Below are 13,689 nucleotides of genomic sequence, written 5' to 3' on the forward strand. Positions count from 1 at the left end.
TTATGGTTCGGAAGTCGAGGATCCAATTGCAGAGGGTGGTACAGAGGCCCAGGTTCTGCAACTTCTCAATCAGAATTGTGAGAATGATGGTATTAAATGCTTAACTATAGTTGATGACCAGCATCCTTTCATGGGTGTTTGTGTTGTTCAGGTGGTCTAAAGCCTTGTGAAGAGCCATTGAGATTGCATCTGCCATTGACCTATTGTGGTGACAGGCAGATTGCAATGAGTCCAGGTCCTTGCTGAGGCAGGAGTTCAGTCTAGTCCTGACCAACCTCTCAAAACATTTCATCACTGTTGATGTGAGTGCTACAGAGTGATAGTCATTAAGACAGCCCATATTATTCTTCTTAGGCACTGGTATAATTGTTGCCTTTTTGAAGCAAGTGGGAATTTCCTCTGGTAGCAGTGAGAGGTTGAAAATGTCTTTGAATACTCCTGCTAGTTGGTTGGCACAGATTTTCATGCAAAAACATGTACCACCAGGCTCAAGGATAGCATCTATTGAATGATTCCCAAGTACTATAAGATTGAATTTTGATCTCACAAGCTAACTTGTTATGATCTAGCATCTTATTGTCTACTTGCACTGCACTTTCTTTGTAGCTATAATACTTTATTCTGGACTGTTACTGTATCATCTTACCTTGTACTGTACTACCTCAGTGCACTCTGTAATGAATTGATCTATACGAACAGTACAGCTTTTCACTGCATCTCGGTACAGGTGACAATTATAACCCTAGACCTATTTATCTCCGGACGCAGACCCGACACGGATGATGCGCGGTTCCAGCCGGTCGCCCGTTGGCCCTCCGCGCTCAGCCGCTCGCGCCCTCCAACCGGCGGCAACCAACCCGGGGAAGGGGAGTTTGCGCATGCGCGGGGCAGGAGCCTGGTCGCTGAGAGGTGGTGGCAGGATCGTGATGCGAGGAGGGAGGTAAAGAGAGCGGGGGTACCGAAGTGGGTTATGAATTCCTGTTCCCCCCCCCAAAGATATCGAGTGGTGGAGAGGCTTGGCGATGAATAATTTCCCTCCGTTAAATTTTACTATCTTATACACTCCTGACAACTTATGGTTAGACAAATAGTGATGAATGGCAAAATGGCTGAAGATTGGGTTGTCCTGCTGAAGGGTCTCGGCCCGAAACGTCGACTGTACTCTTTTCCATAGATGTTGCCCGGCTTCTTGAGCGACTCCAGCATTTTGTGTACGTTGCTTAGATTTCCAGCATCTGCAGGTTTTCTCTTGTTTGTGAAGATTGGGTGGTTCCACTTTATTGTAAAAATATTATTAACCTACGACAATTTATCCTCGTCGGACACTTTTTGACAAGTTAACCGAAGACATTCAAATAAGTAATCCCTACAAGTTTCACGAGTTTGCTTTACCAAAAGAGAGCAGGGCCTTTAAGACTTAAAGATGATAAAATTCTTTGTCGTCTCTTAATTTCAATTACGTCTGTCCTATTTTTACATGTGAATCTGCTCCACACATTCTTATTAAATAAAGGCCTTTGTTTAAAATATTATTGCTATTCTCTTCAAGTATGTTCCTGACCTGCAAAGTTGCCAATATAGGTACTTGTGCAGTTTTTTTTCAAACTGCTCGATCTGTTCAGAAGCAACTGATGTTTCTTTAAACGTTATTGCTCGTGAAATTGAATGATTTCAGACTTTGTGCATTTGTCTACAACGAAACATAAATTTACAGTACTAGAGCACAAAGTATCGGCCTGATCTCAAAAATATGCAGGAAAATGAGGGTATGAATGACCTTAATGTATCTGATTTTCTGACCCACAAATATGGATGCAACTAAAGATTGCCATGGTTTAAGATCTCGTTTTTTTAAATTGCAATTTCAGTAGTGAAATGTAATAATGCATCTGTTGCCATGAAAGAATGAGAATATATACAACTGACGGTACAGTTATTAGTCTGTTTTAATTGGGTGAAAACTTTTGAAGTGGATTTGCGGTACAACTCAAAATTTGAAGTTTTGCAGTGCAAGTGCACGGATATACAAGTATTAATAAGTAAGAAATAATTAAAAAAAATACCTCAGACATTCTAATGGGTTGGGTGGGGTGGGGGGGAGGTGTCATCACTTCCCCAACTATAGGTTGACTCATATAGAGCCTAAAAATGGCAGCGGGTAAGACTGAACTCATATAGCACTCTTCGGAGCAGCACAGTTGTCTTAGTCTATTACTAAAAGTGCTCCTCTGTTCAGCCAAGGTGGCATGCAGGGGGTGAAAAGCATTATCTAGAATTGCCAGGATTTTCCATAGGGTCCTTTGTTCTACCACAGCCTCCAGTGTGTCCAGCTTGACTCTTATAACAGAGCCAGCCTTTCTAATCAGTTTATTGAGCTGGTTGGCATCACCCATGTTGATGCCATTGCCCCAGCATGCCATCGCATAGAAGATTGTACTGGCGATAAAGACTGGTAGAAATGTGAAGGAGAGGCTAGCATACTTAAAAGGACCTTGGTCTCCTCAGGAAGTAGAGGTGACTGAGGCCTTTCTTGTATACAGCCTCTGTGTTGGTATGTTTGCTCTCCATATCCATGACACCAGGCATTTAATTTTAGAGCTCTTGTCAGTGTTAATTTTATTCACAATCCATGTTGTGTCCCTTTTTACTTTTCACATTTGAAGCACTTTCTTTACTTTGATTCTTTGATTAATAATTTTATTTTTGGAGATGTGAATGCCTCGGGTAAGACTATTTCTGGTCTGTATTAACCTTGAAAACATAAAGGTGAGCTGCTACCTGAAACTGCTGCAGTGCTAGTGATCCCAGTGTTGCTTAGTGAGGAGTTTCAGATTAATAATGAAGGATTAAGAATTTATTGCAAAATCAAGATGGTGTGTGACTTGGAAAGGAACCTGATAGTGATTGTGTTTGTATAGAAACATAGAAAACCTACAGCACAATACAGGCCCTTCGGCCCACAAAGTTGTGCCGAACACGTCCCTACTTTAGAAATTACTAGGCTTACCTATAGCCATCTATTTTAGTAAGCTCCATGTACCTATCTAAAAGCCTTTTAAACAGCCCTATTGTATCCGCCTCCACCACCATTGCCGGCAGCCCATTCCACGCACTTACCACCCTCTGAGTAAAAAACTTACCCTTAACATCTCTGTACCTACTCCCCAGCACCTTAAACCTGTGTCCTCTTGTGGCAACCATTTTAGCCCTGGGGAAAAGCCTCTGTCTATCCACACGATCAATGCCTCTCATCATCTTGTATACCTCTATCAGGTTTCCTCTCATCTTCCTTCGCTCCAAGGAGAAAAGGCCGTGTTGACTCAACCTATTCTCATAAGGCATGCTCCCCAATCCAGGCAACATCCTGGTAAATCTCCTCTGCACCCATTCTATGTCTTCCACATCCTTCCTGTAGTAAGGCAACCAGAACTGAGCACAGTATATCAAGTACGGTGTGACCAGGGCCCTATATAGCTGCAACATTACCTCTCGGCTCCTAAATTCAATTCCACGATTGATGAAGGCCAATACATTGTACACCTTCTTAACCACAGAGTCAACCTGTGCAGCTGCTTTGAGCGTCCTATGGACTTGGACCCCAAGATCCCTCTGATCCTCCACGCTGCCAAGAGTCTTACCATTAATACTATATTCTGCCATCATATTTGACCTACCAAAATGAACAACTTCACACTTATCTGGGTTGAACTCCATCTGCTACTTCTCAGCCCAGTTTTGCATCCTGTCAATGTCCCACTGTAACCTCTGACAGCCCTCCACACTATCCACAACACCTCCAACCTTTGTGTCATCAGCAAACTTACTAATCCATCCCTCCACTTCCTCATCCAGGTCACTTATAAAAATCACGAAAAGTAAGGGTCCCAGAACAGATCCCTGAGGAACTCCACTGGTGACCGACCTCCATGCAGAATATGACCTGTCTACAACCACTCTTTGCCTTCTGTGGGCAAGCCAGTTCTGGATCCACAAAGCAATGTCCCCTTCAATCCCATGCCTCTTTACTTTCTCAATATGTTCCTGTTTTTGTTCTTTTTGATGTGTGTTTGGAAGGTCCTGTTGCAACAATCAAGGGAAATAAGGATACACATTTTGTAGATGATGGAGAGATTTATTGAGTGGTACCAATTAGTTGGTTTGCTATTTCCTAGATAGTACTGAGCTTTTTGAATGTTAGCACTGTACTTATCCTGGTAAGTGGAGAGTATTCCATCTTCCTCCTGGCTTGTGCTTTGTTTTCCATGTTATTTGGTGGATGCCAGTGTTTTTGTTGTTTCGGAATAGTTTTGTGAGAGGTTCTGTGCTCAGTTTGAGGTCCCGAGAGACAGGTGACAGAGTAGCAGTGGGAGTATTTAAAAAAAACACCCTTCTGAATTGCTAATAAAACTTATAAGAAAAGCACTTCTTATTGGCTAATTGTGAGACCTCAGCGAATACAAAGAAAGCAAGTACTAGCAGAATGGCCATTGTGAGAGTAGACCAATATTTGAGCAGTAATTTAAGTAATCTAAGGCTCGCAAGTTAGAGACACGTGTCAAGTTCCTTGAATCACCTTGGAGCATTTAGATGGCATTTTGGGCTATAGCATGCTCCTATAGGATTCTCGAGGGGGAAGGTGAACAGCCTATGCATGTTGTCACAAATGATATAGGTAAAGAAAGGAATGGGGTCCTATGGAGTGAATATAAGGAACTAGGGAAAAAATTAAAAAGCAGAACCTGGAGGTAGTAATCACCAGATTACTTTGCTACATGCTAGTGAGGGTAAGAAAAGGAAGATATGGCAAATGAATATGTGGTTGAAAAATTGTAGGCGACAGAATTTTGGAACTTTGAGATATTTTCAGGGACAGAATGACCTGAGCAAGAGAGATGTGTTACATGTGAACTGGAGGGGCAATGATATCCTGGCAGGCAGATTAGCTAGTGCAACTGGGATTGATTTAAAACTGGATTGGCAGTGATTGGCATCTCAAGAATCGGGCGGGGTGCGTGAGAGATTAGCAGGAGTCAGTGACAGGAAGTTCTATAGTTATTACAGACAGGGCAATGGCCAGTAGGAAAGAAAGTCTGTTGGATTAAATTGCACTTATTTCACTGCGAGAGCTCAGTTGGATAGGGCAGATAAATGAGACTTATCTAGCCTCAAAGGACTGGAATATTATAGATATTATTGAAGGGATGGTTCTGGCAGCTGAATGTTACAGATACAGGTAATTAGGTTAAGATAGAGGTGGAAGAAAGAGGGGAGTTCCAATTTTGAATAAGGGGAATGTCACAGCAGGAGTCAGTTGTGAAATTACTGAGGGATCAAACAGTGGAACTTAATGGGTGGAGTTGAGAAATAAAGTGATGATTACATTGTTGGGATTGTACAATAGGTCTCCAAATTGGACAATGGGAATTAGAAGAACAAATGTGCAGATATTATGCAAAGTTTTAATAATAGTAAGGTTATTATAGTTGGGGATTTTACCATTCCTAACATAAACTGGGCTTAGATGGGATGGAATTTGTTAAATGCATTCAGGAAATTCTTCCGTGTCACTACCAAGGAGAGTGCATAGCCTGACTTATTCTGGGATAAGAAGACTGTGATAGTGGGGGAGCATTTTGGGACAAGTAGTCAAAGTAGCTTTAAAATAGTTATGGAAAGGGCAGAACTGAACCACGGTTCTAGATTGGGGCAAAGTGAATTTTGATAGGATGAGAAGTAAACAATGTGCTGCATGTCTTAAAAAACAAAGAAGATAGATGAATCTCCAAGATCTGGCAATATTTGCATCATTGTTAGCTTGGTGATGTGCTGATAGAATAGAGATTAGTGAACATTGTGCCTTTATTTTAAAAGGATAGCAAAGAAAAACTTGGAACCGATAGGCCAGTAAGTATAACATCTGTGGTTAAATTATGAAGTGGATTCTGAGGGTTAAGATATTCGTACATCTGCAAGGATGGGTTGATTAAGCATAGTCAGCATGATTATGGCCAATCATATCTTATAAAGTTAATTGAGTGTAATATGATCAGCAGTGTTGATGAGGATAGAAGCAGCATTATATGGACTTCAATATGGTTCCACATGGTAGGCCGTTCTGGAAAAGGTTATTTCTTGGACTAAAGGCCTGTGATTAGTGATATGTCGGTGCTGAACCCAGAATTGTTTGTCATCTTTATCAACAATTGGGATAAAAATGTACAAGGTATGGTTAGCGAGTTTGCAGATAACACCTAAAATAGGTGATATAGTGGGTAATAATGTAATCTTGAGACTTTATAAAGCACTGTTGAGGCCTCATTTGGAGTATTGTGAGCAGTGAGTATTGTGAAACCCCAGAAAGGATGTGAAAGGAGGTTCCCGAAAATGATTGCAGATTGGTGGGAGAGTCTAAGACCAGAGGACACTGGCTCAGAATAGAGGGGCATCCTTTTAGAACAGAGATGAGGAATTTCTTCAGTCAGGGAATGGTGAATCTGTGAAATTCTTTGCCAGAGGCAGCTGTGGCGGCCAAATCTTTGTACATTTAAGGCAGATATTGATCGATTCTTGATTGGGCAGGGCATGAAGGGATACAGGGAGAAAGAAAGAGATTGAGGCTGAGAGAAAAATTGGATCAGCCATAATGAAATGGTGGAGCAGACTTGATGGGCCAAATGGCCTAATTCTGCTTCTATATCTTGCAGTCTAATGAAAAAGGTTGTCAAAAATTACAGGGGTATTTTGTTCAGCTGAGTAAATGGGCTGAGGAACAGCCATTTGGAGTATAATTCGGCTAAGTGCGAGCTGTTACATTTTGGAAAGTCAAATCCAAGTCAAGTCAACTTTTATTGTCATTTCGACCATAACTGCTGGTACAGTGCATAGTAAAACTGAGACAATGTTTTTCAGGACCATGGTGTTACATGACACAGTACAAAAATCTGGACTGAACTATGTAATAATAAAAAATAATAACAAAGAGAAAGCTATACTGGACTACAGACCTACACTGGACTGCATAAAGTGCACAAAAACAATGTAGGTATTACAATAAATAATAAACAGGACAGTAGGGCAAGGTGTCAGGCCAGGCTTTGGGTTTTGAGGAGTCTGAAGCTTGCGGAAAGAAACTGTTACATAGTCTGGTCGTGAGAGCCCGGTTGCTTCGGAGCCTTTTCCCAGACAGCAGGAGGGAGAAGAGATTGTATTGAGGGGAGTGCGGGGTCCTTCATAATGCTGTTTCCTTTGCGGATGCAGCATGTAGTGTAAATGTCCGTGATGGCAGGAAGAAAGACCCCCATGATTTCTCAGCTGACCTCACTATCGGCTGCAGGGTCTTGTGATCCGAGATGGTGCAATTTCCGAACCAGGTGGTGATGCAGCTGCTCAGGATGCTCTCAATACAACCCCTGTAGAATGTGATGAGGATGTGATCCAGGTAAGACTTGAAGAGTAAACTGGCGTGTCTCTGGGGAGTGTTGTGGAATAGAGGGACATTGGAGTACATGTGGATGGTTTACTGAAAATGGAGACTCCAGTAGGCAGGGTGGTGAAGAAGGCTTTTGTCACACTGGCCTTCATAAGTCAGGGCATTGAGTATAAAAGTTGGGAGGTCATGGTGCATTTGTTAAGGATGTTTCAAATATTGAATTCAGTTTTGCTAACTCTTCCATAGGAAAGATGCTAATAAACAGGAAAGAATGGAGAAAAGAGACTGAATTAAAAGGAGAGATAGGATAGGATTTTATTCATTTGAGTATAGGGGAGTAAGGGGTGATCTTAGAGAGTTGTATAAGATCATGAGGAGCATAAAGTTGCATTGTCTTTTTCTTAGAGCTGTGGAATAAAGTACTCGAAGGCGAAATAGAAATGTGAGGGACAACTTTTCTTACACAAAGAGTGATATCTGTGTGGAATCATCTACTAGAATCATTTACTATAACTTTTAAAAGACTGTTGGACAGGTACATGGATGGAAAGATTTAGGTTTTATAGGTTAAATACTAGTAAATAGGACCAGCTTGGATGTAGCATAACAAGAGAAAATCTGCAGAAGCTGGAAATCTGAGCAACACACACAAAGTGCCGGAGAAACTCAGCAGGCCAGGCAGCTTCTATGGGAAAAAAGTACAGTCCATGTTTCACCTGTTTTTTTTTGCTCTCCCTTCCCCCTCCTCCCAGATTTGAAATCTACTATTCAGCTTTTCTTCTCCAGTCCTGCCAAAGGGCTTCGGCCAGAAACATCAACTGTACTTTTAAATGCTGTAATTGTCTTCCATTTCCCCCACCCATGTCTACCACTTTCTCCAGCAGTTTGTTACAATACCCACCACCCACTATAGAAAAAAGATACTTCTGATTCATTTTAAATATTTTCCTTACACCTAAACCCTATAGATTTAGACCCCTACCCCCTTTTTTAGAGAGATGGGGAGATTGTGACCATTCAGCTTCTTTATGCTCCTCATGATATTTATGTACTCTATAAGGTCACCCTTCAGCCTCCTACACTTCAGGGGGAAAAATTTCCAACCTGTCCAGTCTCTTCTTAGAGCTCAAGCCTTTCTGTCCCAGTAAAATTCTTGTAAAAATCCTTTTTGCACGTTACCCGGTTTAGGGTGACATCCTTCCTATACCAAGGCAACCAGAACTGTACACAGAATTCCAAGTGTGATCTTACGAATGTCTTGTATCAGTGTAACATGGCATCCCAACTTTTGTAGTTGATGCTTTGATTGATAAAGGAAGTATGCCAAATGCTGTCTTCATCACTGTTTTCCTGTGTCTCCACTTTCAGCAAACTATATGCCTATACCTGCAGTACTTTCCAGGGCCTTGACCAAGTCCTGCTCTGTTTCACTTTCCAAAATACAGCACCTTGCACTTGCCTGTGTTAAATTTTATTTATCAGTCTCTGGCCCATTTCCTAAGTTGATCTAGCTTGCTTTGCAAACTTGAGTAACCATTGTTACTGACTATTACACCACTAATTTCCTTGTTGTTCACAAACTTACTTTATTAACAACATTGAAATCTACATTAACACTAACACCAATCAATAGTGGACTCAGCAGCAATCCCTGTGGCACACCATTGGTCAGGGGCATCCAGTTTGAAAGCCAACCTTCTACCTTGCCTCTTGCCTTCTCCCACCAAGCCAGTTTTTATCCAATTAACTAGCTCACCTTGGATTCTGTATGATGCAACCTTCCAGGCTAGCCTACCATAGCAAGGACTGCAAGGACCTTGTTGAAAAGTCTTGCTAAACTACATTTAGACCATATGCATTGTCCTCCCCTCTTTAATTCTCTTGGTTATCTCTTAAAAACAAAACTCAGTCAAACCTGTGAAGCATGATTTCTCAAACACAAATCTCTGCTGAACATCCCTGATTAGTCCTTGCCTTTCCAAGTACTGGTCAAGCTAGTCCTGCAGTCCCCTATAGTAACATTCCCACCCAAGATGTTAGGCTCACTGGCCTCTAGTTCCTTGATGTCTTTGCAGTCTTTCTAAACTAAAGGCATTCAGTTAGCTATAATCCAATCTCCTAGTACCTCACCTGTGTCTAAGAAAGATGCAAGAGCCCTGGCAGCAGAGATACTTGTAATTTCATTTTTGGCTTCCTGCAATGCCATACGATACATTTGGTTAAGCCCTGGGGATCTGCCTACCTTAATATGCTGTAAGATTGCTGGTACTTGCTCTTCCGTAATGTTGCTATTTTCTGAGACCTTACTAACCATAAAGCTTATTCCTTTGTTTGGATAACCTTCTCCATAGTAAATAGATATGGTAAATATTAATATCTTGCACATTCCTTGTGGCCCCCTGCATGGATGACTATATTAATCCTTAAGGAGGACTTCTTAGCACCCTTGTTACCCTTCTTAATATACTGGTAGAATCTTTAAGGATTCTCCTTTTATTTTGTGGCAGTCTGTGGGCAGATGCATCTCAGATGAATCTCAGAGTAATATACTGCATACATACTTTGATAATAAATGTACTTTGAATCTTTAACTTATCAGCCAGAGACAACTTGTGTTGTCTTCTTGTCCACCTTGTCTCTGTCTTGTGAGCTTTTAAATTTCTTGTACAAAGGGGGTTGTTTCATCCAAGTCTTGCTTTCTCTCTAAACGGGAATAAGCTGCACTCTCTGCATCTCACCTTTAAAACCCTCCTGCTGCTCTCAGTTGTGCCTTAACTGAGTGGAAAAATAACTTTCTGATGATAGGGATCTTGAAATCTGAGATAGATCATGTGCTTGGTACCTCTGACAAGACATTGTTGCAAATGTTTATCCTTTAGTACCTGAGTGCCCATCTTTATTTCTAAACACATTTCTTTGAGCTGCTATAAAGGTTTAAAGTAAGTTTATTGTTAAAGTACATATGCCACCATATACAACCCTGAAATTCATTTTCTTGTGGACATGCTCAATAAATCCATAATAGTTATTTAAAGTTATTTGTTTTAATATTCTTACTGATGTGGCACGATTGTAGGGCTTTGACTGTTTGACTGGGCTTGAATATTTCTATAGTTGGCCACTACTTTAGTTGTGAGTATAATTGATCCAGCAGGTTGATGGAAAGACACAGGATTTGGATGGTACGGTCAGCTATGTTAAAAATTTACGTGGGCTGAGAAAAAACAGAAGGATTATGTTATCACGAGGAAAACTGCAGATGCTGGAAATTCAAGCAACACTCAAAATGCTGGTGGAATGCAGCAGGCTAGGCAGCATCTATAGGAAGAAGCACTGTGGACGTTTCGGGCTGAGACACTTCGTCGGGACTAACTGAAAGGAAAGATAGTAAGAGATTTGAAAGGAGGGGGAGGGGGAAATGCGCAATGATAGGAAAAGACCAGAGGGGGTTGGGTGAATCTAAGAGCCTTCTTGCCTCATCTCTGATATATTTAGTTTTTTACCCCCTCCACTTTTTTCTCTGCCCGTCACTCTGCCTGCTCTCCATCTCCCTCTGGTGCTCCCTTCCCCCTTTCTTTCTCCCTAGGCCTCCCGTCCCATGATCTTTTCCCTTCTCCAGCTCTGTATCCCTTTTGCCAATCACCTTTGCAGCTCTTAGCTTCACCCCACCCCCTCCGGTCTTCTATCATTTTGCATTTCCCCCTCCCCCTCTTACTGTCAAATCTCTTATTATCTTTCCTTTCAGTTAGTCCTGACAAAGGGTCTCAGCCCAGAACGTCAACAAGTGCTTCTTCCTATAAATGCTGCCTGGCCTGCTGCGTTCCATCAGCATTTTGTGTGTGAGGATTAAGTTATCTAGTTGGCCCCCCTTATCCGTGGGTTCTGCATGCGTGGATTCAACCAATCACGGATTGGGAAAACCTGGAAGTTCTATCTCCAGCACTTGTTGTTTGAGCATGTACAGACTTTTTGTCATTATTCCCTAAACAATACAGTATAACAATTATTTACATACCATTTACTTTATATTGGGTATTATAAGTAAATCGGAGCAGGTACATTCGGTATTATTTAGCATCAGTTAGTCAAACATTTGTCTTAGTATATAGTATATATTTTACCTTTCTATGCATATAAAATACTTAAACATATGTATTTTAATAATTAAATCACTGTGTTGCTTAGTAATAATTGCAGCTTTCATCGGGGCAGGGCCTTTCACATGCTGCATTATTTTCACTTTATCCTTTAAAATTGTTCCGATTGTTGACCGACTGTAGCCTAACGCTTTTCCAATGACCTATGAAGTTACAGCTCTTTCTGATCGCTTTATTATTTCTGCTTTATTTTCAATCGTGATCGTTTTCTGTCAACGGAACAGAAACACTGGGTGGCGGGTCCTGAGCTCGGCCAGGTCCTAAAGTCCACCACACTGAGACAGGTTAAATAAAGGAATTGAGCATCCACGTTTTTTGGTATCCGTGGGGAGGCCAGGAACCAATCCCCTGCAGATAAGGAGGGCCAACTATAGTTTGTTATATACAGTGGATTCTGGTTAATTGGGACCAGTACATTTTGGCCCAATTAAGTGGCTGTTCCAATTAGCCAAGGTTTCATAGAAATAGTTAAGATATAAAAAAGAGAAGCTACCTTTTAACTGAGTAAAAAATTATGTTTTTGAATGAAATACAGAACAAGTTAGAACCTCACCAAAATCACTGGTAGGTGTCCGTCTTATTCGAAGATGACAAAAAACTTGTGTGGGAGAGTTTTTAAAGTGGAAGAGCCACTGCACTGGATAGTTCTGCTTTCTGCCTTGTAAGTCTGGGGCCAGTGGTACAAGTAGTCATCACAGCCAGGGTTTTTTCCCTGGTTGAGACCGCTATGAGCAAAACAGTTCTGGATTGTCTTGCTGGTTATTTCTCGCAGCATCAGTGACAAATATCACTGCTTTTTGAACACAAACTGATGATTTTTAAAAACTGTTTACTCTAAGCATGGTCTAGTGTCCAACAACCACATAAACACTCATGATTAACTCTAGTTAGAAATTGTTTAGCAAGACAATTAGGTGGCATAGTGTCCCAAATGAATGAAGGGAATCTCAGTTGTTATCCTAATTAGTTTTTGTTCTTCTTAAATTGTTCCATATTAACTGGAGTCCATTGTATTACATTTTAATAACTTGGGTAAAAATGAAAGGTGACTGCTTTTCCTGATTAACTATTTTTATTGTAATTTTATTTTACTTAGATGGAGTGTGGAATAGGCCCATGCACTACCCAGCAACCCACCTATTTAACCCTAGCCCTTATCATTGCACAATTTCCAATTACAAATTAACTTTCTAACCAGTACCTCTTTGGAATGTAGGAGGAAACTGGAGCACCTGGAGGAATCCCACAAGCTCACAAGGAGGGACAAACAAACTCCTGGTAGATGCCATCGGAATTGAACTCTGAATTCTGACATCCCAAGCTGTAAGAGCATTGCGCTAACCACTGCTACGTGGTTCCCATTTACTTTTTGTTCAGGAGTAGAATCTTTTGCTGATCATGGTGAACAAAAAATTGCACTTTCTTCAAGGTACAGTTTGGGTGACAGCTGTAAATGGCATGGAGAAGCCAGAACAACATATTAATTTACTCTTGTCCTTGTAATACTCTTGACAACATTTCAAAGCCCTGAATTTAAATATTTGTGTAATCATCTGTCATGAAGTCCTAAAGTACTTGAATGCCAATAAAGCCCTCTCCAATCTTTCAAAATTATGACAGGTATAGTTACAGAAAATGCAAGTAGGCTTTTTCCACTGAGGTTGGGTGGGGCTACGATTAGAGTAACCAATTATGGTTTAAGGGTGAATGCTGCAAAGTTTAAGGGGAACATGAGGGGAAACTTCTTCACTCAGAGGGTTGTGAGACTATGGGACAAGCTGCCAGCGCATGTGGTGCAAGTCAGCTCAATTTCAATGTTTAAGAGAAGTTTGGATAGGTATGTGGATGGTAGGGATATGGAGGGCTATGGTCCTGGTGCAGGTCGATGGGAGTAGGCAGTTTAAATGTTTTGGCATAGATTAGATAGGCTGAAGGGCCTGTTTCTATGCTGTATTTTTCTATGACTCTAATCACAGTTATTGGGAATAAGGGAGCCAATTTGCCCACAACAGGTTTCTATAAATTCATTGTGATAATGATCAGATATGTTGTTTGGTGATGTTGATGGATAACTCAACAGCATTTACAGTCATAGTTACATAG

At 41.1% G+C, this 13,689-nt stretch overlaps 1 protein-coding gene across 1 annotated transcript in view; it reads left to right on the plus strand.

Annotated features, from left to right (window-relative positions):
* Positions 1 to 895: 895 nt before the first annotated feature.
* LOC132401315 (tudor domain-containing protein 15-like) overlaps positions 896 to 13,689 on the plus strand; it is a 34,415-nt gene continuing 21,621 nt past the window's right edge. Inside the window, 1 exon segment of the mRNA XM_059983447.1 lies at positions 896 to 940. The gene's annotated coding sequence lies outside the window, so the exon portion shown is untranslated.

The sequence above is a fragment of the Hypanus sabinus genome, chromosome 10 (assembly GCF_030144855.1).
Source record: "Hypanus sabinus isolate sHypSab1 chromosome 10, sHypSab1.hap1, whole genome shotgun sequence".
Lineage (NCBI taxonomy): Eukaryota > Metazoa > Chordata > Chondrichthyes > Myliobatiformes > Dasyatidae > Hypanus > Hypanus sabinus.